The sequence below is a fragment of the Pleurodeles waltl genome, chromosome 5 (genome assembly GCF_031143425.1).
Source record: "Pleurodeles waltl isolate 20211129_DDA chromosome 5, aPleWal1.hap1.20221129, whole genome shotgun sequence".
Classification (NCBI taxonomy): Eukaryota; Metazoa; Chordata; class Amphibia; order Caudata; family Salamandridae; genus Pleurodeles; species Pleurodeles waltl.
Window position 1 is genome coordinate 1164648900 of NC_090444.1, and position 27208 is coordinate 1164676107.

The following is a 27208-nucleotide window of genomic DNA, read 5'->3' on the forward strand; positions in this document are numbered from 1 at the left end:
TTCTACCACGGACAGGGCTGTGTGGACCTGACTGGACGAATAGTTCTTATTTAGAGTTTTTATTAATCTGTTTTCTTTCTTATTACAATGAATGACCTGAGCATGGGAGTGCAGGGTCCTCTGGAGGATATCAGGAAATGGGACTCCTTCCTTTAGTGTCTTGCCATTTGTAATGCTGGACCTTGACAGGGAAGGTGACGTTCTCTCTGTTTTCAAACTGCTCTTGATTGGGTATGGTGAAGCTTCTATGATTCTGGTCTGCCAGACCAGTTTCTTACTACTCTGGCCTTCCTGCTGTTCGGGGTAGAACTTAACAGAAGTGCTACAATGTGTCTTCTAGGTCACTGAGAATACTGGTTGTTGATGAGTAAGGCATCGCTTGTCAGTCTTGCCACACTGCTTTTCTGGATCATGAGGCCTGGAGTTTGGCAGGACAAGTATAGAGATTCTTGGCCTGTCTCGGCTCTGTACTACTGTTTTCATGAAGGACAGTGAGTTATGGCCCTCATCGAGTCCGTAGGTCTAAGGGTTTTTGGGGGTGGTTTCTTTCTCCCTTTCCATACATTTGTTGCACTAGGGAGGTCTGCTGATTCTTTTGGCTCAAATATGAAATGCTTCCATATCACTGATCTGATAACAATTTCTACTTCCTTCTGTTTGCCCACTGGTGTAGCAGGATCTTTGCTACAAAAATATCTTTCTTCTGAGCCTGTGCTGGCCAACCACCTTCTAAGGTATTTCAGCCTGCTCTTTTTGGGCATATTTGCCTCTCGTTCATGGTCTGTATCAGTAAGGACAGGGCTGGCATCGGCTACCTTCAGGTTCAGTAACTTGGTGCGGCACATATTTTCTACTTCAGAGATGATACTATATCAGTTCTTGACATTCACTGGTTGGTGTTCCTGTTACCAAGCACAGTAGTTTCCTGTATGTTTCAGCACATTCTCATCCTCACCTAAGCAGGTGAGCAGGGACTGGATGTGGGCATGTCTTCCTTGAAGGCCTTAGACCTGGCGTTATTGTGTAATGTCTTGAGAGTCCCCTTAAGTCCTATTGCTCCTAAGTTTGACCTTTAAGGTTCACTGCTAGCATGGGCATTTTTTGGTGTCCTATTTCAGTTCTTGCGTGACTCTCATTTGCTCCTCTTTTTCTGTGGTCTTTTGAAGGTGATCTTCATTGTTTATGAGATGCTGTGCTCTTGTCTGTCTTATTACTAAACTGAGTATGGCTCTTTTGGTGCTGCCTTCCTTTTCCTTTAGGACTTGGATCTATCCTGTCATATTGTTTTAGGTGTATCTTCAGACTTGTACTCCATCCTTTTGCACTGGCTTCCTTTTGGGCTTAGGGAATTTGTGGGCCTATTTACTGCTTTTTCTGGAACTTCCTGCTGCATACAAAATGTGAGGGCTGGAGTTCTTAAATTAGTCTAAGCCACTGGTAATTACTTGAGGTGGCATCTCAGTCCATCGTTCTTTTGCAAACCATGTCACCTCAGTTTGCACCCAGCCATATGTTAGCAGACTTTACCCTGTCCCAGTGGGAACAGTCCAGCCCAAACTGCCAGACCAAGTCCTCCCTGAACAGGAACACAAGCAACCCAGGACCATGTTTCCCTAGTTAGAGCTCATCAGGCAGGTATTGTTTGGCGCATTGAGACCCTATGGGTGACTAGCCAAGGTCTACAAATCTATGTTTGAATGATTGATTGGTTCTAGTGATACAATATGCACAGGTCCTATGATTGGGCATACCCGTCCCACTTAGGGGGATGTACAAAAGTAAACAAAAAGTGATGGATAGAATGCTTGAATTAATCTCAGCCACTAGCAATTACTCGTGCCGCATCTGTGTTATTTTGCATGCCATACCATCTCAGTTCCGACCCAGCCATATGTAAATCAGTTTTGACCCTGCTCCAATGGGAACAGTTCAACCCAAACTGCCAGACCAACCTCCCTTTTTGTGGTGTTAGACTATGACCAATTTGGCAACTGTGGGTGCTCTGCTGGGCTCAATGCTTAGGGTATTGGGCCCTGACTGCTCTTGTTCCCTTTTTACTTCCAAATGGTCTTTGTGCTTAGGTGGTGAATCGTTCCTTGACTTTGTATACAAGAGATTCTGGTTTGGGCATAATGATGAGCCTTGTTTCCTTGGCCTTTGGTGCATTTTCCCCTTGGCCTTTTGGGCTATGTATTGACCCTAGCTTTCCCTGTGTGTTTCTTACTGGGCATGAAGTTTTGGTTTTCTGTCACAGGTTAGTCTGCATTGTTATAGGTTCTCTAGCTTTCACCTTCTCTTTGGTTTAAGAGGAAGGGATTTGTGCGCATTCTATTGTGACTGCTCTGTGCACCACGAAGGCTTCCAGTTTCTAATGTCTTTTCTTATCAGGGTCTTGCTGTTCTGAAATTTTACTCAGCTAGGTGTCCATCATCCTGGATTATTTTAATTGTTGCACTCATTGGAGCTGCCCTTTTGTTCTTCCTTCTGTCTGGGCTTACGCCGATGAGAGTGATGGACAGAGGCCATTTCCTATTTTTGGCTCTTAGTTTCTCGCTGACATGCTCTTGGCTGGGTGGATGAGTAACATGGTAATGGGTTAGCTGGTAAGCACTTTTGCTTGTTTTAGTTAGGGTGGTCATATGCTGTGCTGTGTTTTGATTCCCGGTTGCTTGGATCTTTTAGCTTGGATCAGGTGCTGTTTTGTGTCTCCTGCCTCTGTGCTGTTTAAGCTGTGCCTTATAATTGTGTGTCCTTGTGTATTTTTTTGTAATCATTTGGTTTAGCTTGGGTTTCCAGTTTCATTTTTCTTGTTAATGCACTTTTATGATTGCCCAGCTCAACGGGATGGCATTTCAACTATTACTGGTCTTGTGGTGGTGATTGCATCATTAAGGGGGTTTCGTCTTTAGGCATTGGTTGCTCAGTTCATTGTCCTAAAACTAATCTGAGAAGGAAGATGTTATAATTTTGCTGAAGACATTGAGCCATTACACACAAGTGAACTTTAGCACATGAGTAGTTCTTGGCCCTGATGAAGCAGCACATGTAATTGTATGGGTCAGGAAATACATGTTGTGCATTGTTTTTATATGAAAATGATGAAACAGAAAAAACTAAGCATAAGTCTGAGGATTAATAATGCACAGCAAGAATGAAGATATCCTAACAGACCTCAAATCAACCTGTCCCTCTGAATCTAATATTTGTCTAGACTGTTGACTTCCTGAGTGCATCTGTCATGGCCCCTAGTTGTTGTTCTTGGCTTTGCTTTTGTTTGTGAGGCTTTTCATTGTTTCTGAATGTTAATTTTTTTCTTGTACACATCTGGTCCATTTGTACAGAGTTTTTCCTCTCTTTGGCTCATTTCCCAGCTTTTTTTCTCCTTCCTCACTCGATCAGTCTACCTAGCTTCTCATTATGTGTCTTGTTTGGTATATCTCAGTTTTACCTAATTTGGTCCTGGCAGGCATGACCCTCTGTTCACATGTGCCTGACAGCTTGTTTTTGGACTGTTTTTCTGTTCTTTCCTAAGCAGTATTGGTAGAAGACCATCAATGGTCTCTGCCTGATAGGTCCGGTATGTGCAGTTATTTTCCTGTCTGCATTTCCTTTGATGTTACTGGCATACTTCTTCTGGAGCATTTTGTGTTGATTGAGGGTTGTTTGTGCTTGTTATTGATAAAGTCATAAGCTTACTGCATTGGTATATGCATAAATGGCAAGGATATAAAGAGTACCCCTGGAGGTAATTCACCATTTACTTACTGGTAATCTTTATTACTCTGGTTACCCTTCCACATCCTAATACTTATGTTCCAAACTCGTTTCCCGTGGTCAACATTTTGATATGTGGTGTGTGAGCATATCAGGAAGCCCTGCAGTGCCCTCTCTTTTGTGGCTCTTAATGAGGGCAGGGCCCTAAGGGTCTATATTGAGTGGAAAACAGGCTAGTTTTTGTTTTAGCTAAGTCACATGGAGTCAAAGTGGAAGGGAACACATCTTATTTAGTAAGGTCTGGAATGAGGAAGGGTAATAGGAGTAATGAAGAGTACGATTGCTGTTAAGTGATTGACACATTAAACCTGATTAAAACACAAAAGACAAATCATTATGAACCAGTTCACTAGACCTTCATATGAGTTATATGTGCACAAAGTCCATACCCAAAACCATCTACCAATTCTAACACATTTGCAATTGCAACAAAAATTTCAAAATGATGAAATAGTTCAAAACCTCAAACATTTAGGGGCATATTTAGGAGCCCCTAGCGCCTCCTTGCGACCCATTAGCATAATTGTTTTAAGCTAATGGGGCCCAACGAGGCCAAAATCGCCACGCCAGATTTACAAATTGGCGCAACGCATGCATTGCACCACTTTGTAACCCCTTGCGCCACATTATGCCTGTGCCAGGCATAATGTATGCAAGGAGGGCGTTCACTCGTGAGGGGAGACAAAAACACGGCGCAAAGAAATCTAAATGATTTCTTTGCGTCATTTCTTTGGGCACTTTTAACACCTGCTTAGAGCAGGCGTTAAAAGGGGGCACACAATTGGTTACAATGGGCCCCTATGAACTGTTCTGGGTTAGTGCCAACATTTTGGCGCTATCCCTGAACAGTACAGCAATAGCGTAAAAAATTCGGACACTATTGCCCTCTACCCTGCGCCATGGTGTGCTGTGTTTTAAACATGGAGCACACCTGGTGGCGATAGTCGAGGCACTAAGCGGCGCACGGAAAGTGGCGCTGCACTGGGTTCAGCACTACTTTTCTTAAATCTGTCCCCCAATGTTTGCATTTTACAAATTTAGCCATCTAGTCTAAAGGATGAAGTGAATTGGTCAGCAGAAGACCTTTCATTGCTGTGGGAAAATCCTCAAAAATAAGACGTAAAACACTCTTTCTAAATGGAAACTTCCATCGAAAGACTACAATGATGATGTAGAAATTATAAACCTGTACATGTTAAATAGAAACAAAAATGTGCCTATATTCACATTAGTTTGGCAAAACCTTTCTCCTGTTTACTGAAAGCCATTAGAGAGTGATGGTAAAAGGGTGTTTCAGTATACACCAACTGTCCGTCTTCTAGGCAATAAAGAAGGTGGAATAACCTAGACTCGACCATGGTTACCAACATGAAAATTTAACCAGCTGGGCAATTCTCTTCAGGAACAGAAACCAGATTTTATTTTGGGTCTGAGAAGGTGATTGTAATAGTGAAGACAGAGTGATTCAGAAGTTGCTTTTCAAAGATTTTATTGAAGAAATTGGTAAACAAGCTAAGCCAGCAAACCTCCCTCATCAGCTTCTTTTATTCCGCTGATCCCTCAAGAATTTTAGCAATAGTTAAAACGTTTGTTAACAAGAGGTTATCTTTCTACCACAAAGTTTCTCCAACTTTTTCTATCACTCAGACCAACATGAATTGATCACAGAGGCATTTTTCACACAAATAACCAAACATAAGTAGACGCTAACTTGTGTAAAGAAGTTATATGTGATTCCACTGATTAATTAATTCTTTGCATCATTTTCCCACAATGATAATGTTCCAACACGGTACTAATTTTTGGAAGATAGTAAATATATACCTTCTTTATACAAATTTCACATTCACTTAAACCTGTGGCACATTCATCAGAAAGATATAGTAAATTTCCAAACACTTATTGACCTTCAGGACCTAAACAGCACATGAGAAGATACAGCTTTTGTTCAGCACTTAATGAAGGCCACATACTCGTCCATAATGTTACACATTTTGCCCAATAAAGAACCGGATCACCAGGAGAAGATAAAAAAGGAGGAACGTTTACATTCTGCATAGTGATAATGAAGATTTTAAATTTTAAGAGAAAAAAAATCACACTGTTATTCAAAATATTACCTTAAATCTGTAGGTGGTGTAGAATGCTGATTTTCCAGGATGTAAGTCAGTTTATGGAAGGCTTTAGGAGAAAAATAGTTTTAATTATAAGTTTATCAAGGCTGCTGTCCTCTTGCCGATAACTAAAGTATTGCCCAGCCGAAAATGGCCACCAGTGATACAGATGTGGCTGATAATAAATGATGTTGCCCAATCTAAAATGGCCGCATCAGGTGGGGCGATGACGTGTGACACACACATCGTTTACCAGAGCACGACTGCAAAGGTGCGTGAAAAGAACAAGAGGAAAGACATGCACAAGATTAACTGTGCAGGCTGTTTTAACAGTAGAAAGCAAAGCATATTAGGAGCACAGAAAAAAGACTCATGTAAGATGAGCACAGCAATGCCATTGTAATGGTAAGCAACAAGTTTGAAGGAATCCAGCAAACTTGCATGCACGTTTCCCCTATTTTCTCTTACCTCTCCGAGGAATTATTAAGAATAAATTCCATGAACTGACGTTAAAAATTATATCACCTTCCTTGCAGCACTCTCCTTGTGGCACAGGCAAAGGCACCTCTCCTGTTGAAGTGCAGTAATCTGACAAAACACAAGAGTAATAGACCGAAGGAAAGAGGAAAAAAGTCATTTTCTGAAAGGAGACTATGGGGGTCATTCTGACCCTGGCGGCCGGTGACCGCCAGGGTCACCGACCACGGGAGCACCGCCAACAGGCTGGCGGTGCTCCCGAGGGCATTGCCGCGGTCAGAAAGGGTAAACCGGCGGTCTCCCGACGGTTTACCGCTGCCCCAATGAATCCTCCATGGCGGCGGAGCGCGCTCCGCCGCCATGGGGATTCAGACACCCCCTACCGCCATCCTGTTCATGGCGGGAAACCCGCCATGAACAGGATGGCGGTAGGGGGTGCCGAGGGGCCCCCGTAAGAGGGCCCCGCAAAGTATTTCAGTGTCTGCTTTGCAGACACTGAAATACGCGACGGGTGCAACTGCACCCGTCGCACCCCTGCAACTACGCCGGCTCAATTCTGAGCTGGCGTCCTCGTTGCAGGGGCATTTCTGCTGGGCCGGCGGGCGCTCTTTTGGAGAGCGCCCGCCGGCCCAGCGGAAATGTCTGAATGGCCGCTGCGGTCTTTTGACCGCGGTGCGGTCATTCGGCGGTGGAACCTTGGCGGACGGCCTCCGCCGTCCGCCAAGGTCTGAATCACCCCCTATATCAATTTCTAGTCCAATATTAAACCAGCGACATCGAGGGGATTCTATTATTTCTGAATCACAGAAATAAATAGCTTTTGTGGTCAAAGATGAGTTCTTCCTCTCATAGCCAGTGTATTAGTAATAACAAAGCGAATCCAGAAGTTATTTCTCCAAGATTTTCTTGAAGAAATTGGTAAAGGACATCAGCCAGTAAACCTCCCTCATCAGCCTCCTCAACTCCTGTTAGCTTACTTTTTAACATTCTTAGAACCTCTTAGTATAGAAAATTCTTACACACTGTGGCCCATATTTATACTTTTTTAGTACTGCATCTGCGGCACTTTTTGACGCAAAAGCGGCGCAAACTCACAAAAGAAAATTTTATTTTGTAAGTTTGCGCCACTTTTTCGTCAAAAAATGACACAAATGCAGGGCTAAAAAAGTACAAATATGGGCCTTTGAATGCTAAGAATAAAACAGTGACTTTACCAGCTAATAATCAAAAATGTGCTAAAGTGTGGACAACAAGTAAATGTGAGAACTAAGCACTGGAAATTAGCTGTGAGAACTGAAGAGCATATGTGGATATATGTAAAGTGTAGAATACTATGGGTGCAATTGCCAAAGAAAGTAATACATCTTAACCTGTCAATATACTCCTACAAACTGGTGCAGAATTACTACTTTTGTAATTTGCAAAATATTCCCACTAGAACCCAGGCACAGGTTTCTAAGTGTACTACTGGAGACGTTATGTGACAAAGTTCTCGGGTTCCTGTTTATCAACTGTGTAAGTGAATATACCTTAGATATAGCACTGGGGAAATGAAGATGAACTTAAAGGAACATTTTTGTCTATTGGAGAAACGTTGCAACCAGTTCCTCTCACTTCCCACCCTGAAAGAGAAGACAATTCAGCTCTTTGCAGAGTAAAGATCTGACCATTCCTCTGGTAGGAAAGGGTTTGATAGGGATTTGTGAAAGCCCACAAATATACAGGTGTGTGGGCATTCATAAAATTACAAGGCTACCACGCCTTGTTTTGCCGACTTCACATAAATTGTGTGAGAGTTTGTACTGCATATGTTTCCAAAGTCATGACAGAGAAATCTGCAGTAGTAAACCAGTTTATAGCAGCCGTACTATTTCTGATGATTCCTGGCAGGCTTAGATGCAGATAGAATTGTAGGCTGTAAAATTTTATGTCTAAGGACTAAGCTGTCTTTCTGAATTGCCCCAAACAGATTTATGTCTCTAGCCAAAGCATTTACAATGCCACTACTCAGTGTAAACTAAAGGTCTTATTCTGGGTATCTCAAAGAATGGCATCCTCAAGGCACAAAGTAAACAATTAAGCCACTCAGTCTCATTCAAGTACACCTTGAACATTTTCAATCCTTTCAGGTCAAACATAAACACAATGATAATTGGGAGCAAACAAATCCCTTCTCTGGCAGGCTGAACTAGTTTTATTTTCACATTATAAGCATTTGAGATGGAGCCGTTCTGGCAGAAAAGAAACCCTAGCGTCTGTTTACACATTTGTGCAGGTTTACGTTTGTTTTGAAATTCACAACCTCCCATTTAAAAGTAAGTTTACGACTATGGAGTCTCCACCTTCATAAGATACTATTAATTTAGAGTTTGTAAATTCCAAAACAAAAATGTAAGCTTACCTTTTTGAATCAGGCCTCTAATACTGAAATGACAAATCAAACAATAATTTTTATAATAACAATACATATAATCACTTTCACAGGCGAACTGCAATGAACAAAGAACTAGTAAGAGTAACTGTACAAATATGTTTTCCCTACAGATTCGGTATGGCAGTATGGCAGTAGCATTACCCAAGCTATCCATTTGCTCAAATATTTCTCCATCTTGAAAGTGCTTGGTACCTTTTCAAATGTGTCCTGCTAACTGAGAAGGAGAGTGAGTATAGCTATGTGGAGGGATGAGAGATCAGTTACCTCATCATATTGGGAAAACAACTGAGGAGGGGGGAACATGGCGGCTGTAGGTCGGCAGTGCTCGCATTGCTAGAGCAGCCGTGGCGCTGCACGACCCCCCACCAAGCGTGGAGTTGAGCGCGAGTTAAGCGCAAAGAAAGAAGGAGAGGAGAAACATTACGGGGGACGGACATTCCTCCCGGTTACTTACCTGAACAGCATGCCGTCTCGAAAGTTACAAGACCACATTCCAACGCGGATTGAGACGCCGGCAGTGGGATCCAGTGCAGTGGGAAGAGAAAGTGGTGGAAGCTGGGAGCGCACCTCTCTCGAGATTCGGAAAGTGCACACTCTCACCTCCAGGGTCGCTCTGATGGTGGCGACTGGAAGCAGACCAGGCAGGGGCAGCACAGGTCGTTTATGCAACATGGAAGGCAGATCTGGTGAATTATTACCCTATGTGGGAAGGAAAGATTTTCTCTCCCCTTCAACATTTGAGCCCCTGAATCTGCTTGAGAGTGGTATGGAGGATGCAGTGGTCACCGTGGATCAGGTACCGGGTGAGTGGGTAGGGCATGTGGAGCCTGTGGACCTTAACAATCTAAGGGAGGGGGCTCTCCTCACATGTTCATCCCAGGGCAGTGGCCTTGAAAGTTCCACAGATACTTTGCTGGGTGAAAAGGGGGCCATACTGCCACAACAAAAGAAGAAATTCTAGGGGAGGAGAAAGCAGCCCACCCCCCTCTCTCAGCAGAGGATAACCCCCTCACTGAGGGCATATTTCAAATCCAAGAGCTTAGATAATGTCATGGCCATCTCTAATAAGACCTTATGGTCTGAATGTGAGGAGGGGAAACAAGCTGAAGCGCAGGGGTGTAATTTTTTTTGTTTCATCTGGACCCCCTACAAGCGAAGGCGGGGGGGGTATCCGCTGCCTGTGTGTTAGCGCAGAAGCAGACCATTCCAGGTATAGGAGAGGACACCCTCCTGCAACAAAGAAGTGACACTTCAGAGGGATGGACATCAGACCCCCTGGGCCCCCAGCATGATTCTTTACTGGAATCGAATTCCACAAATACTCAGCCATCAGTGGAATCCATGCTACATTCTTTGTCTAAGGAAGCTAGGCAGGGATTTGTAATATCACAGAATAACCAGAAAGGGATTCAAGATGTCTGTGAAGCGTTGGCGGCAAAGATGGATATTCTAACACAGCAAACTCAGATTTTGGAAAACCAAGTGACTCAACTTAATGAAATGGTGGAGAAACATACAAATGATACTGAAGTATTAAAGATAACGGGAAAGCAGAATACTGAGCATCTTGAAGTGTTAGAAAATAACGCCAGGAGGAATAATATTAAAATAATGAATGTCCCGGAGGGAGTCGAGGGCGACAATATTAAAATGTTTGTGGTAGGTCTTCTGAGTCAAGGTGGAGTATGGGAAGGGCCAGAGGACTTACTATCCCAAGACATACAGAGGGCTCATAGGGACCCTTTTCGGAGATCACCAAATGCCACTAAGCCAAGAAGGATACTGGTGAATTTTCTCACCTATGCTATTAAGGAAAAGATCCTCTCTACGGCGTTGAAAACCGGAACTTTGAATGTGAATGGAGTTTCTTTTGAAGTAAGATCTGATGTATCACGGATGACCTCTGATCGACAATGGGAACTTGGCAAGAGGTTGGAAGAGTTTAGGAAACTCGGGGCCACAGCCCAGTTAAAAATTCCCACAACTTTGAGGGTGATGCGAGAAAATCGGATGTATAACATACGGGATCCCCATGAAGCAGATTCTCTCCTTGAGAAATTTAAGAATAACTAAACCACGATGAGACATTCCTTCCTTTTCCCCCCTTTTTGTTTTTTTGTGTGTGGGGGTCTAGCAGCGCCAAAAGGCTGGATAGCTAAAAAATGTGGGGGTTCCCCAGGGAGGTAAGAGGGAGGGTACGGGGGAGTTGGGAAGGTGGGAGGCAGGGGTTTGACAGGGGTGGGGTGGATTAGGCACGGGGAAAAATGTCCTCATCATAAAATGGTTCGACCCATTGTATTGCTTATTAGAATGTTTACTACCTCTGAAAGAATATATGAGAAGGATGCCTGCAGGTAATCTCCAGATTCTTTCATGGAATGTGAACGGACTGAGAGTAAAAGGGAGGAGAAGTTATGTCTTGCAGTATATTAAGGATTCCCCGGCACAAATCATAATGATTCAGGAGTCTCACTTGACATCATTAGAAGTACATGAGATATTTAAGTCCCAGGTTTGGGTTAGTCAAGTGGCTTGTTCTAATAACACATTGCACTCGAGGGGAGTGGTAATCCTTGTTAAGAGAGCCGCCAATGCACTGATCATGTCCACTAAATCAGACACAAAGGGTAGATGAGTTATGACAGATGTTAAAATCAATCAGGCCATTTATATTTTGGTATCCTATTATGGTCCTAATGTGGACGATACGACTGTTCTACAGGAAATATGTAATGTACTCCTTCAAGTCCAGTACCCAATTATAATAGCAGGGGATTTTAATGTGGTCTTAAACTATGTGTTGGATATATCTTCTGGTAGTAAGGCCTGTGGATCTCGAAAATCTCTGGCATATATTAAAGTGATGATGGAGCAGTATGCTCTGGTTGACATTTGGAGAGAATTGCACTGTCGTTCACGTAGCTTTACCTTCCATAATAAAAAATTTAGGCATCATTCCAGGATAGATGATTTCCTATTAGCCAAGATTCGAAGGGCATCTGTGGTGGATGTACAGCATATCCCCGCCCATCTCTCTGACCATGCCGCAGTCATGTTGACTCTGAAGAAAGATGGCCCAAGGCCAGCAAAGAGGTGTACGCTAGATCGTTCCCTGTTAGCTAATATAGAGGTGGTGGAATGTCTATCGAGGGAAACTAGATGGTTTTCTGAAGATAATGCAAACTCGGAGGCACCTCATGTGGTGTGGGATGCATATAAAGCTTTTATTAGGGGGGTTCCGATTTCTGTCTTCGCCCGGAGAAATAGGGAGTACAGTTCAGGCATTCAGGATATTGAGAATGAATTGAAGAGCTTAGAGGAAAAACTGGTTGAGGCTCGTTTGGGTGGGAGAGAGGATGATTTGACTATGTTAGAATTGGTGACTATGCGAGCAGCACTCTCAGCATTATTAGAGACACGAGTAAGAGAAAAATGGGAGGCAAGTAAATTCGCAAATTTTGAGTATGGGGAATGTTCGGGGAAGTTATTGCCGTGGAAAACAAAGCCTGATCTTGTGAGAAACCAAATCTCAGAGATAAGGGACCCTGGTACAGGGGTGGTTGTAACAGACCCCTTAGCAATTCAAAGAGCATTTCAGAGCTTTTTTGAAGCCTTATATAAAGAAGATTTACCAGAAGCGGTGGGAGATGAGATGCCAAAGGTAGAAGAATTAATGCTAGGGAGACTTGAGGAAGAAGGGGTGTCTTTTCTGGAGGAGGATTTGTTGGAGGCAGAAATAGTACAGGCTATTGCTAAAGCAAAAAAAGGGAAGGCAGCAGGCCCGGATGGCTTGCCTGCAGAGTTTTATGTAAAATGAAGTAGTATTTTATCTCCTCTACTCAAAGAGCTTTTTAATGCAATTTGGAGGGGGGAGTCTCAACTACCAGGGTCCTGGAATGAAGCAATAATACCTGTCTATTAAAACCCGGGAAAGATGCTTTGCTTTGTGAATCATATCGGCCAGTCTCCCTACTGAATAATGACTATAAAATATTCACAAGCAACTTGCTAGTAGATTAGGGGAGGGCATTGCGCCTCTGATTCATGTAGATCAAAAGGGTTTTTTAAAGAATAGGCATATGTATCAATTATCCCACAAATTAATTGGGGCAATCGATACGGCGTCAGTATCGGGCCTTCCTTTGGCTGTTGTTACCCTTGATGCTACTAAGGCATTTGACCGAGTGAATTGGGGCTATTTAATTCATATTCTAGCACAGCTGAATTTTGGCCCAAGGTTCCTGGGAGCAATCAAAAGTATTTACACCAATCCTTCGGCAAGAGTTTTGATAAATGGGAGTTTAACCTCTCCGTTTTTTATTACTCGAGGAACTAGACAGGGTTGTCCTCTCTCCCCTCTGCTCTTTAATCTGTATATAGAGCCGCTTGTCTGCATGATTAAAAAGGACGTTCTAATAAAACCCTTCATTTATATGGGGTGGGAGAAAAAGGTATCTTTGTATGCAGATGATATTATCATTTACACCACAGACCTCCCTGCGACGTTAGATAGAGTGGCAGGGATAACACGGAATTTTGGCCGGATATCAGGGTATCAAATTAATATGTCAAAGACGGAAATCATGACATGGAAAATGAATATTCACCATAAGCTAATAAAGGGAGAGATAAGATATCTTGGAGTTAAGATTCCAGAGGACCTGGAGAAAACATCATTGGTAAACCTGAAACATTTGATGCATCAGATAGATAAATTGTTATTAAGTTGGGTACATCTTCCTTTAACCCTATACGGGAGGGCGAATTTAGTTAAAATGTTTATTCTCCCGAAGCTCACTTTTCTCTTCAATATGATCCCGTTGGAGTTTGCGGAAAAACGAATACAGGACATACAATCAAAGATTCCCAGAGCTTGGTGATTTACTGTTTCCATAGTTACCAGTTTGTTCTCGAGCTGGCTTTTCTTTCAGAGATTTCCTTTTGAAAAAACGTGCCGTGTTAATTCTTGCATACTTTATTTTAAAGAAGATGCTCATTATTGAAAGACGCGTATGATTACACGCGCATGATATTGAAAAGCGCATATTTACATTCGTGTGTGATATCAAACATATGTTTAGTTATTTTAAATGTTTTTGATTTTGACAACAGTTTATTTTGGGATTGTTTAGCTAAATGATTTTTCACTGCAACTACAGCTTCGTATTTTTTGCACTAAGGCAGAAGATAAAGTAAACTATATTAATACTAAGCAGCATCTAATGTTAGCTCTAATTCTCTTGAGATTTTTTGACGGCCAGTTTCTGGTTTGTCCTTCCTAAGCTTCTGGCAAAGACTATCTTTTCTGTGGATGTATGATATTATATGAGTCTTGGAGTAACATCGCTTGTAGCTTCTTAGTTGACCTTAGGGAGCATTGCTCTATCTTTTACATGTTTATTCCACATGAATATGTAAACTATTACAATATAAATAATTAACCAGCGTTTAATAATATTATAGTTGTTCTCTTTGTTTTTAATATTTTCCTTTTCAGATCTCCTTCCAAGCTGTTCCTCTCCTACTTTCCTTTCCCCCTGCCTGGCCTCTCCAATATTCAGTGCTATTACGGCATCTGAATTGGTGTTGCCTGGAGGTGGGCCATTAACTAGCAACGCACAGATCCTGAGGAATTGGACTTTGACACCCACCCTGATACCACCGACCATGTGTAAGTTGTAATGATGGGCACTGTACTCACCCCCTTGTGGCTGCTGTGATGCCCTCAAGTGCCTATCCAGCTCTGGATAGGCCACTGCCAGTATGCGGTCCATCAAGGGGGGCCAGGGTTCGACAGGCACCCCTTCCTCGTTAGGAGGCCATCCCCAGCTGGTACTCCGCCGTCTTCCGTGCCCAGCGTCTCAGGTCCTCCCACCGTTTGCGACAGTCGGTGCTCCACCTGCCATAGATCCCCAGGCTACGCACGTCCTTGGCAATGGCACACCATATACCCTTCTTTTGAAGGGAGCTGACCAGCAGAGGCAATTCACACAGGAAAATAGGATTAGACAAACAGTCCTGCCTGTTATACATATGGCCCACCATACCCCTTCCCTTCACCATTTACACATATGGCCCAGTACACAACCTGTACACTACCGAGAGGACATCCACCCACCCCCCTCACAAGAGGCCTTCACACACACAACTCCATGCATTCATGCCACATGCATTGTGCTCACAGTGTACTCACCTTTTGGTCTGGAGGCCCATACAGCAGTCCGTACTGGGGTGGGACCCCATCCACCAGTCTCTCCAACTCCTCCGAAGTGAAGGCTGTCGCCCTTTCCCGGTCACACAGGCCATGGTAGGTTCCAGACACAGGTCACAGCAGCACATGCAGTGTAGGTCCTCTCCTGTGGAAGGTCAGGTAGCAAGTGAGGAATATGATAGAAAATGGCGGTCACGTCCACGGCAGTGCATACCGTCACAGCGGCGTAGATCACCATTGGCCACTCTACCCCAATTGGCCCAGTGTTAGCCAATGAGGAGTTGCATTGTGGTTCCCTACTGCCTCCCGCAACGGCCCACAACGTCAGCGGAATTACCTCACTTCCACCTGTCCCTCCACACAGGACAGACGGACGCCATTTTCAGTGGGGGAGCAGGCCCTGAAATAATGCTGCGTCACAGGAGATATTAGCACATACTGGGCAAATCACAATGAACCATTACATGTTTACAGGATGCAAAGTACTGTTGTAGCTCCATTGTTCAGGTTGTGACTGGCTCTTCACTCTTTTGTCCCTTAGGTTCCTACCGCTGCGTATGAATAGAAGATGGACACATACCCCGGTGTACAGACCCCTGGCGGACTTGGCAACACTGGAGGACAGGCACATTATCCTCACCTATAGACTAGACAGGGCCACAATCACAGAGCTGTGTGCCCAGTTGGAGCCTGACCTGATATCTGCTATCTGTCACCCACTGGGATCACCCCGTCTTGTGCAAGTGCTATCTGTACTCAATTTCCTGGCAACTGTTCTTTCCAAGTGACAGTGGGCTTGGCAGCAGAAATGCCACAGCCAATTTTCTCAATAGTGCTGACAAGAGTGTTGTCTGCCCTGATAAAACACATGTGCAGCTACATTGTTTTCCCCCAGGTTGAAGATTTGGCCACAGTGAAGGTTTTGTAGGATAGTGTGTGGCTAAATGTTGTCCCTCAATATTTGCAGGTGACTCTGGTTACCCAAAACTATCATGGCTGATGACCCCTGTGAGGAATGCCAGGACAAGGGCTGAAGAGCATTATAATGAGGCACATGGGCGAGCCAGAAGGATCATTGAAAGGACCTTTGGCCTCCTGAAGACCAGGTTCCGGTGCTTCCATCTAACAGCTGATGCCTGTGCTACTCACACAAGAAGGTCTGCCAGATAGTGGTGGCATGCTGCATGTTGTATAACCTGGCCCTCAGATGCCATGTCCCATTCCTGCAGGAGGAGGAGGCTGGAGATGCCCGTGTGGCAGCAGTAGACCCTGTGGACAGTGAGGATGAGGAGGCAGAGGATGAGGATGAGGATAACAGAACATATGTGATATGACAATTCTTCCAATGACACACAGGTAGGACAGTGTTACTTCACATTTCAATTACTTTTGTTTTCATTTGTGTGGCAATGGCATGCTGATATTTTCAACTTCTAGGCCCACTTACTGTTCCCTCTGGCAATTCATTTTGCAGATGTTGGTGACCTGACATATAGTCCTGATGTGATCACTACAGCCAGCTACAGGTCATTAATCTATGCTCATTCTCTGTACAGTTGGTTTGCAATGTTTGTACCTGTTACAATGAATACATATTTAATATACATGACATATTCCAAAATGTTTTTTTTCCCAAAGGGTGTTTATTGAAGTGCTAATATATAGAGGGGCAGGTGCAATGGGATGAGGTGATGATGGAGGGAAGTCCATGGTACTGCTCCAGTCTTTTTGTAGCACAGGTGCAGTGTCCAAGGGGACATAGGAAGGGGGGCAATGGCAGTTCAAGGTGGACAGGGTGACTGAGTGGGACACAAGGGTGACAATCAGGAGAGTCTCATTTCCTGTTGGGGATCTTGGCAAGTGTCTCTGGCTTCTGTCTGGATTGCAGGGAATGTTTGGGGGTGGTTCACCTTCTGCAGGGGGAGGAGTACTGGTGGCCTGTGAGTCCTAGGTCTGGGCCTCCTGGCCACTAACGGCAATGGAGGTGGAAGGCTGTTCAGATGTCTGGCTAGTGGCAGGGGCCCGCTGGTGTGGCACTGCCTCCCTCATAAAGTTGGCCATCTCTGCCAGCACCCCCCTGCAATGGAGATCAGGGTGTTGTTAATGGCCTGCAAGTCCTCCCTGATCCCCCTGTACTGTCCCTCCTGCAGCCACCTGTTCTCTTGCACATTGTCCAGGATCTGGCTCATCGTGTCCTGGGAACGTTGATGGGCTCCCAGGATCTTGGACAGTGCCTCCTGGAGAGTAAGCTCCCGGGGCCTGTCCTCCCCCTGGCGCACAGCAGTCCTTCCAGTGTCCCTGTTGGCCTGTGCCTCTGTCCCCTGAACTGTGTTCCCACAGCCACTGACCCCAGGTCCCTGATTGCCTTGGGTGCGAGGTGTGCCCTAGGATCCCTGTAGAGGTGGACACACTGCTGATTGACGTGTACTGGGGACAGAGGAATGGGTATGCTGGGTGGGTGCTGTGTTGGTGTTTCCTGATGGGGGAGGCTCTGTGGTGGTGTGTGACTGGGCCTTGGTAACCGACTGTCCAGTGGTCCCTGATGGGCCAGGTAGGTCATCCAGATCCTGAAGACCAGAGTTGCTCTCATCATTGTGGGCCTCTTCAGTTAGGGGACTGGATAGTGCTGGCATCTACTCTCCACTGACATTGGCTGGGGTACTTGTGGGGATGTAAATGATGTGTTATGGTTTCTGTGTCTGACATATTGTATATACGTGGCTTTCCCTCTTTGGTTGGATTTGCCCTGCCAGCTTTCACTTGTGTATGTTAGTGTATGTTGAAATAATTAATTCTCTATAGTGTGCATTTTTTAGTGATGAGTGTCCATGCAGGGTTTTGAGTGGTGTCCATGCATTGGTAGAACATGCAGGGCTTGGCATTGAGATGAGTGAGATGTGATGGTGGGGTGTGTGGGAATTAGTGGAGTGATGAGAGTGAGGGTGATGGTAAGTGATGGCATGCAGGTAGGGGGTGAGAGTAGTAGAGAGTTGACTTACCAGAGTCCAGTCCCCCTCCGACTCCGGCCAGGCCCTCAGGTTGCAGGATTGCCAAGACTTGCTCCACCCATGCTGTGAGTTGTGGGGGAGGAGGCGGGGGGTCTACCACTAGTCCTCTGGATAGTGAGCTGTTGTCTTGCTGCTATGGAACGTACCTTCCCCTGTAGATCATTCCACCTCTTCCTAATGTCATCCCTAGTTCTGGGGTGCTGTCCCACGGCATTGACCCTGTCTACGATTCTCCGCTATAGCTCCATCTTCCTAGGTACAGATATCTGCTGCACCTGTGCTCCAAATAGCTGTGGCTCTACCCTGACAATTTCCTCCACCATGGCCCTTAGCTCCTCCTCTTTGAAACGGGGGTGTCTTAGTGGTGCCATAGGTGTTGAGTGATGTGTGTTGGTGAGGGTGTGTTGGGTAATGTGTTGGGGTGTGTGATGTGGAGTGCGTGAGTGGTGTATAGGTGTGAGTAGTGTGGGGGTCCAGTTGTGTCAGTGGCCTTGATGTCTCTCTGCTGGCAATGGTTTGTAATCGTAAAGGGTTGAGGGAAATGTGGGTTTGTGTTATATAGTGGTGTGGGTGTGTGGGTGGGGTGTGTGTATGGTTGTCAGGTTTGTGAATGGGCTGTTGTTTTGTATGTGGGTGTCCATAGTGAGTGCGGCAGTATGTACTGCCAATGGTTTACCGCCGTTGACTGTCCGCCATGGTGATTCGTGGGTCATAATGTGGTGGGCGTAGTTCTGTTGGCGTAACAGTGTGGGTTTTGGGACCACCAGTTTATCACTGACCTTTGGTCTGGCGGATTTGTGTATGTGGCTGAATATTGATGGATTGGTGTGTGTGTGTCATAATATGGTGAACCGATATCCTCCGCTGCGACGATAAGTTGGCGGCCGACAGCATGGCGGTAAGTGAGATTTAGCGCCAATGTCATAATGAGTGCCAGAATGTAAGGTAAAAAGTACCATCTCAAGGTTAACACACTATGCAATCAAAACTATTGACAAAGGAGAAATACCACCTGTATTAAAGGGGTCATACAAAAGTATGGAGTAACTAGTTATCCTTGTCTGCATGGCTCAGTCGTATGCATGGCCAAGAGGTATAAACTGAAATAAGATGGCCAAATCCGCACACGTACCCTAGGAAGCATTTCACAGCAATGTGCTGCTACTTTCACAGACCCTTTCATGTGGGAGACACCATAGGTGGTGATTATGAAAATTCTGCAATTTGACCGAGAGGATTCTGACGCTGCAAAATAGAAATACAACACCATAAAATGCGCTTCACTCAGATGCTGTTGTTTGGATATACAGTTAAAGTTGTCTCTAAACTAAATAGCTCAGCTGGATGGTGTGATACCAAATACGAGCTCTGGGTTTACTGTTTTCTATTGAAGGGACATAGCTTTTACATAGGATTTTACATTTTTTTAACATAACCACAGAGCATAACCTCCTTTATAACGAAATGGGCACTGATTGAAAGGTGGAATAGACCAAAGTAAAAACTAAAAAAAGTTGAAATCATAGAGTCAGGAAAGTGGTGCTTCATTTTTTAGCACATTGATGTGTCTATTTTTTTAAATAAAATCTCCACTTTCAAACTTGAGCAGTTCTAACATGATCTTGTTTGTTTCTTTTCCATGGAGGATTGATTTGTCATATCAGGCAGGTTCTCGAAAGCAACTGTCCTCATTCTAAAGTATCTGGGTCATTTATTTAGGAACACAGAGAGCAAATCTACATAGTAAATAGGCAAAGGGAGCTCAAAGTTGGCCCGCTATAAGAGGCAGGATACTGTGATTTATAAATGTGAGGTTTAGAATATCAAGCCCCTGTCTGAAGCTGCGTCCCATGTTTTAAAAAACAAATGATTTGTGTATTAAAGGAAAAAGCTTTATTCAGGTGGTTGATCGGTTTACCTCTAAAACCATGTATCACTTGCCTCTAAACCTTTAGAGTTAATCGAGAATGGGGTTCAGCATAAGCTCAAATAAAAATACATTATTTAGTAGAATAGAATATGAAAAAGACTTGGGGACTGATTTAGAGTTTGGCAGACAGGTTACTCCATCACAAACTTGAGGGATATCCCCTCCACTGTATTGCGATCTCCATAGCTACTTTTGGATCGTAATACAGCAGACGGCATATCCGTCACATTTGTGATGGAGTAACCCCCTCTGCCAAACTCAAAAGCAGCTCCCATTGAAGTCCCCTCAGGGTCAGCAATATTAAACAATAATTTTATTGGGTTGGCTGATTACTGGACAAACTTGTAGAAAATGGATATATCATTAAATGATTAAATTAAATTCAGTTTCACCTTTTACTGCATGGTCAGCACAGATTTCTCACCTTTTTTGGGACACTATGGCTCTCATTACAACCCTGGTGGTCAAAGACCGCCAGGGCTGTTTCGACAATTGCACCACCAACAGGCTGGCGGTGCAAACCTTGGGATTACGACTGCGGCGGAAGCGCCGCAGTCACACCACCGGGACCAGCGGTTTACCGCCTTGTTGGTTTCCGGCAGTTGTAATTCCCCAGGGCAGCACTGCTTGCAGCGCTGCCCAGGGGATTACGGGTCCCCCACCCACCAGCCTTTTCATGGCGGTAAGAACCGCCATGAAAAGGCTGGCGGAAAGGGGATTCGCGGGGCCCCCTGCCACAGCCCCATGGAGCTTTTCACTGTCTGCATAGCAGACAGTGAAAAGCGCGACAGGTGCAACTGCACCCGTCGCACCGCCGCAACACTTTGAGCCGGCTCCCGTGTTGTGGCCGACATCCCCGCTGGGCCGGCGGGCGGAAACTAGGTTTCCGCCTGCCGGCCTAGCGGGGATGTCTTAATGGCCACTGCGGAAGTGCGGCCGCATTGGGGGTCGCACAGCAGTTACAACTTGGAGGGCGGAGGTTGCCGCCCACCAATGTTGTAATGAGGGCCTTTGTTTGGTAGTATTAGAACTCTGTGCACTTTACCTCTGCTAACCATGAGTAAATTGTCTGTGCTCCTGCTTTAACCATGATCAAACTGGCTTATTCCTGATTGACACATTTAACTTTCTGGAAAGCTCCAAGTATATGGTTAGAAAACAAATCCAGGGCCTGGAAGTTAAATGCCACTTGTGGACTGCTGCACCTATTATGCACTCCACTATAGTGGCAGTGTAAACAGAGCTTCCGTTCTACCTTCTGTAGGCTGACTGTTGCAGTGTATACTTTGCAGTACAACCTAGCAAAATAACTGTTTTAGACTGGCAGAGACCTCTCATTAAATATTAGTATGTCACTCCTATGTAGGCCTTGCAGGCCACAAGGGAGGAGGGTGCATGATATTTAAAAGTAGGACTCCACCCAGCTCAGAAAAAATGGCAAATTCTCATTGTGTGTTGGACCTTAGAACATTTTCAGCAAGAAATCTTCAAAGCTCCAATGGGGCCAACCTGCTTAAAGTATCTGGCTTTCGGTTCCACAGCAGCATCTACAATTTTAGTAGCAGCCAGCTCAAGGAGAATCTTTCTTCTCTCTGCATTCAGAATTAGAAACTTTTTCAGACCTTTTTATTTCCAGATTTTCAAAGGACTAATCCACTTGGTGTATCTGACCAGGGCTCCATCAGGGTCAGCCTCTAATAGTACCCAGATTTCCACTTTGTCCTATTTGTGCTACTTTCGCTTATATCTCTAAACTTTTATAATGATAGGAAACCTTATTAGACTTTGTCATTTTGGTGTCATTTTGTTCATTACATTTTGCTCTATTTTTGAAATTCAGCTTGTAAATTTTATAGCTTGCTGTTTTGACTTTGTTACTGTTTTGGCACTTCATAAATACTTTACACATTGCCCTTGAGTTAAGCCTGTGTGTTCTGTGCCATGGCTACCAAGGGAATGGGCTCAGGTTAATTTAGTGACTTTGGGGGTTTATCCTGACAAGAGTGGTGATTTTTCTTGTGGTGGGCAGACACCCTTTCCAAATATTTTTCCAATTTTATTAACTGATTACAAATTGTACCATGGATCTACCTTGGGTATAAGTGTATCCTTATACTGGCAGAGGTGTGAACTGCAGATGGGCAGAACAAAATACTCAAGTTGTGATTTAGAGAAGAGCATTAACATGAATTCCTCCAAAAATGCAACCTGCTCTTCTTCTGTAGAAGGATTTAAAGATCATCAGAACACCTGATAATCGAATATCTACTGGCTACACTATCTGATGAAGCCAACAGGACAATAAATAATGATATACAAACTACCAGTTCTAGAGTGATTGATCAACTACATTTGGCTCTGGTAATGCTGGAAAGATCACAAGAATGGGGTACTACGATAATCCTTATAATTAACTTCTCTGTTATGTGTAATCACTACCCTGGAAACAGGGGGGTATATTTACAAGCCTCTGTGCACCACCGGAGCATCACTTTTTTGATGGTCCTGTGGCTCACACTGCAGAGCCATATCTACAGGACCACGTAAAGCCACTCTGGCCTTGTAGATATGGAGTGATGCAACGCAGTGCAAGTTGCTGCACTGCCTCACACTGCAATATAGAGGTGTGCCATGGGCATTAAAGTGGGTGTTTCCACATAACACCCATGTCATGTGACACATTCCTAGATTTATAGCATGCTGTAAACCTGGGAATGCATCAAAAGCCTATGCTTCCCCAGGGAAGCACAACAAGGAGAAATAACATTGTTTCTCCTCTTTTTTTCTCTATGTGTTCTGCATTACACATAGTAAGAGAAAATCACCCAGGTGCATCTTCCTGCACAAAATTAATCATACCTACAATGCAGACACCAGTGCACCATGGTGCAAGAATGCCTGTGTTGGCCCATGGCAGGCAATTCTGCACCAGCACTGTGGAAGAGGACAGGAATGCACTATATCTTAAAGATGGGGTGCATTCCTGCCATTTTCTCTTGACAGAGGGCAGCGCAGCAAGCCTTCTTGGTGCGCTGCCCTGTGCCAAAAAAATTTAAATATGCCCCAGGATATCTCCAGGAACTCCCTGAGACCCAGGCAGGGTCAGGCAGGAGGCATTGCCAGTTAAGAGCTGGTAGGCACCACTACACAACTTCCATCCGTCCCATGCTCCTAGTTATGCCAGAATCAAGCAGCAAATACCACATCCATTTTTGCCATTGTAAGTGTTTGATTAGAGGCTGATGCAGCAGGTGGTAAATTTGAACAAGAAGCAAATGAATGTGGATGTGCGAGGTTGGGGCTGTCAGAAGAAATGTGGGTGGTCATTGCAGACTCTAGGGCACATATTTGTACTTTCTTTGCGCTGCATTTGCGTCATTGTTTGATGCCAACACGGCACAAACTTACAAAATACAATTATATTTTTTGTTTGCGCCACTTTTGCATCAAAAAATGACGCAAATGCAGCACAAAAAAAGTATAAATATGGGCCCAGAACTGCTAGTGCAGAGTATTCCAAGGTCCCTCCGAGTCGATGGCAGAGTATTTGTGGAGGGCAGGCTGTGTCTATACCCCAGACCTTCCTCAGAGTCAGTGGAAATTTTACCAAGTTTGGAAATACACTCAGTAAAATCAGTCAAAATGTTCTTTAACCTTGTAATTTTGGATGTGAGAATACTGGGTCACATGGAATCAGCTGGAGCGGTATCCCCCTGGGAAAACTGCACGAGTTGACTCGTAATCGGACACTCATTGTCCAAACAATAAATGCTCTAATAATCATTGCCGAACTCTGCACTATGTTATGCAAACACTGCAATAATCCCATGGATAGGGAGACATGAAAATTGAAAACACGATTTGTTTATTTAACCCACTATTTAAAAAGCTACATCTACGAGTAAAATCATTTTAATTCCTTTAACCTTTTTAGCCACCTATGAATTGCATGTGGGTTTAAAGCATTGAAAATGATTGTGCTAAATACTTTTGTAAAACTGGAAGTTGTTTGCGCCTTAACCCGCCAGGCCAGTTAACCCTATTACAAATGCATTTCAGTTTAATTGGGAAATACTAAGTCAAAAGGCCACTTACTAGAGGACCATACTTGATAATCAAAAACAGCACATTACCGTGCTGGTGAATAATTATACCGAAGGTCAAAGAAGTAGTGCAATTATTTCTGAAGTCCTGAGTAAGTAAGGTAGCCTTTTTTGAAGGTGAACCGATTTAGTTTGCTGCTGTCTCCTAGGCCTCATTATGCTAATATCCTAGGCTGTCAGGTGGAGCTTGCAAGAACACTGTCTGTGTAGTGTGGTATGAAGTATGCTCCACGGACTGTGCTGAAACTTAAAATGGCCGCTTTGTTGTGTTTTCACAAAAGGAGAAAGGATAATCGGGTTAGTACCTGTGCGAAGATAGGTGTTTCCAGAAATAATTTAGAAATGTGTTTATTTATATGTAGATTAATTAATTAATAAAGTGGAAAAACTTCACCAAGGTGATCGAGGGAGGTAAAAACCTTACTACTTTTAACAACAGCAATTCCACACATTTACTATTGAAGTGCATAGCTAAGGGCCTGATTTAGATATTGGCAGACAGGTTACTCCGTCACAATGGTGACGGATAGCCTGTCTGCCGAAATCTAAATCTCATTGGTCATCATGGGATATCGATTTTGGCGGACAGTATATCCGTCACCGTTTTGAAGGAGTAACCCGTCCGCCAATATCTAAATCCGGCCCCAGGTTTTATTGGCTTTCCTGACACTGGAAATGGTGGCCACAATTTAGAACAAAGGGTGGATAAGCATTAATGGACATCTTTTCATACATTTAGTTATAAGCAGCTTTTTTTCATCAACTTACCTTAAAGGTGAGCTGGAGAATGCAAGGATGAAAGTACACAAATGGCTGGGAAAGTTGTGCCATCAAATCTCTCTGTGACTGTTTTTGACTGGCCATCTGTTGTTGTAAGAGGACTTGTCCATATGTGAGCTGGTTGGTAGACCTCAATGTTACTTGTTGATACTATGCAGCAGAGTCCATTCATTTTATACAAACCACCCTAGGAAAATATGGTGTATAAAACAAGGGATACATAAAAGCATACAAAAATATAAACTAGATCGAGCTCAATATTAGAGAGGCCTAGAAACATTAAACTTTGATATAAACCTATAATTGAAAGCCCATCCAGACTTAACATAATTTGCTTCAACATACGCACTATTGGCATTCTCCATAAGGTAAAAGGGTTTTACAGTATTGAGTACACATCTGACAATGGAGTCCCTAAACAAGGGAAGCATTCAATTATGTATCTGGATAGTTGACAAAATATTAGAAAATTGGTGACAGACTCTAACTCAACACTACGTTACTGCACCAACAGAGACTTGGGGGCTCGTTACAAGTCTGGTGGTCCAAGGACCGCCAGCATCGCAGTGACGGTCGGATCACTGCACTCCAGGCGGTCTGACTGCCACACTATGATCTCTGCGATTGAACCACCAGGGGACTGCCGTCACCACCGGAAACATTGTTTTTGACTGGCTGATGGTGGTACGGGGAACTCAGCACCACTGTGCGGATCATAAACCCACTTACCACCAGCATTTCCATGACCTGACAGTCCGGCAGGAACATTGTAATACTATGGGGGGAGGATGACACCGGAATGAAGACAGCATCCTCCCTGTGACTTTGACGGTCCAGTGGTGGGACTGCCAAAATCATAATCAGGCCCTTAAAGATTTATGTCAGTTTTTCGTCTTTCTTGTTAACTCACCCAGAGAGAGTATCCCCAATCTAAATTTTGCATACTGAGAACACACCTAAGGCTGAGTACACATCTGACTATGGATTCCCTAAACAAGGGAAGCATTCAATTATGTATCTGGATAGTTGACAAAATATTAGAAAATGGGTGACAGACTCTAACTCAACACTACATTACTGCAACAACAGAGACTTGGGGGCTTGTTACAAGTCTGGTGGTCCAAGGACCGCCAGCATCGCAGTGACGGTCGGATCACTGCACTCCAGGCGGTCTGACTGCCACACTATGATCTCTGCGATTGGACCGCCAGGGGACTGCCGTCACCACCAGAAACATTGTTTTTGACTGGCTGATGGTGGTACGGTGAACTCAGCACCACTGTGCGGATCATAAACCCACTTACCACCAGCATTTCCATGACCTGACAGTCCGGCAGGAACATTGTAATACTTTGGGGGGAGGATGACACCGGAATGAAGACAGCATCCTCCCCGTGACTTTGACGGTCCAGTGGTGGGACTGCCAAAATCATAATCAGGCCCTTAAAGATTTATGTCAGTTTTTTGGCTTTCTTGTTAACTCACCCAGAGAGAGTATCCCCAATCTAAATTTAGCATACTGAGAACACACCTAAGGCTGAGGCACAATTTCGAAGTAATGTTTACCACCATGGAAAGATTTAATGCACTCATGGCATATGCATGCTTGTGAAAGCAGTCTTCAATCATGCTCTCTTCAAATAATTATACTCTCAGTGATTTAGTTTTATATTTTGTCTGCCCCTCTTATTGACAGTATTTGGGTGCAACCAAAGATCAGGATGGATGAGGCTGATGCCCAATGTTTTTTCTAATTGAACCAGAGAAAAGATGCTACACCTTTCCTTGCTAAATGCCTGTCACAATATCTATGAAAATTGTACCATCTAGATTAAACCATGTTAGAAATTGGGTTTCTGGTTGGCAGATGGTTGCACCATGTCCAGGCAGGAACCACAATCCTGGTCAGGGCAATACACACTATAAATTAACCTGTGCTCACTCTCTGGCAGTTTGGCCCAGAGCAGTCAGGCTTAACGTAAGAGGCAATGTGTAAAGTATTTGTGCAACACTTCAAACAGTAAAACACTGATAACACCATACAAAATGATACCAGACCTGCTTAGAAGAATAGAGTTTAATGTTATGAGTAAAACAAGACCACAACAACAAAAATCCAATCAGTAGAAATCGAATTATGATTTTTTAAAGATTAAAATGCAATATAGTGCTTAAAAGCATAAAGCGTCAACCGGGGCTGTCTGGTCATGCTAAACTGAGTGAAACCCAAAGGTTCAGGCTGACCGTAATGGAGCGTGGGTCGGATACAGTTCTAGAAAAGCCCAGCCAAAGTTTTACCTTCTCAAAGTTGAGCTAAGAGCCCCATTTACAGGGAGTAAGGAGAGCATTTAATCCGCGGGCATGAATAGTTAGCTGG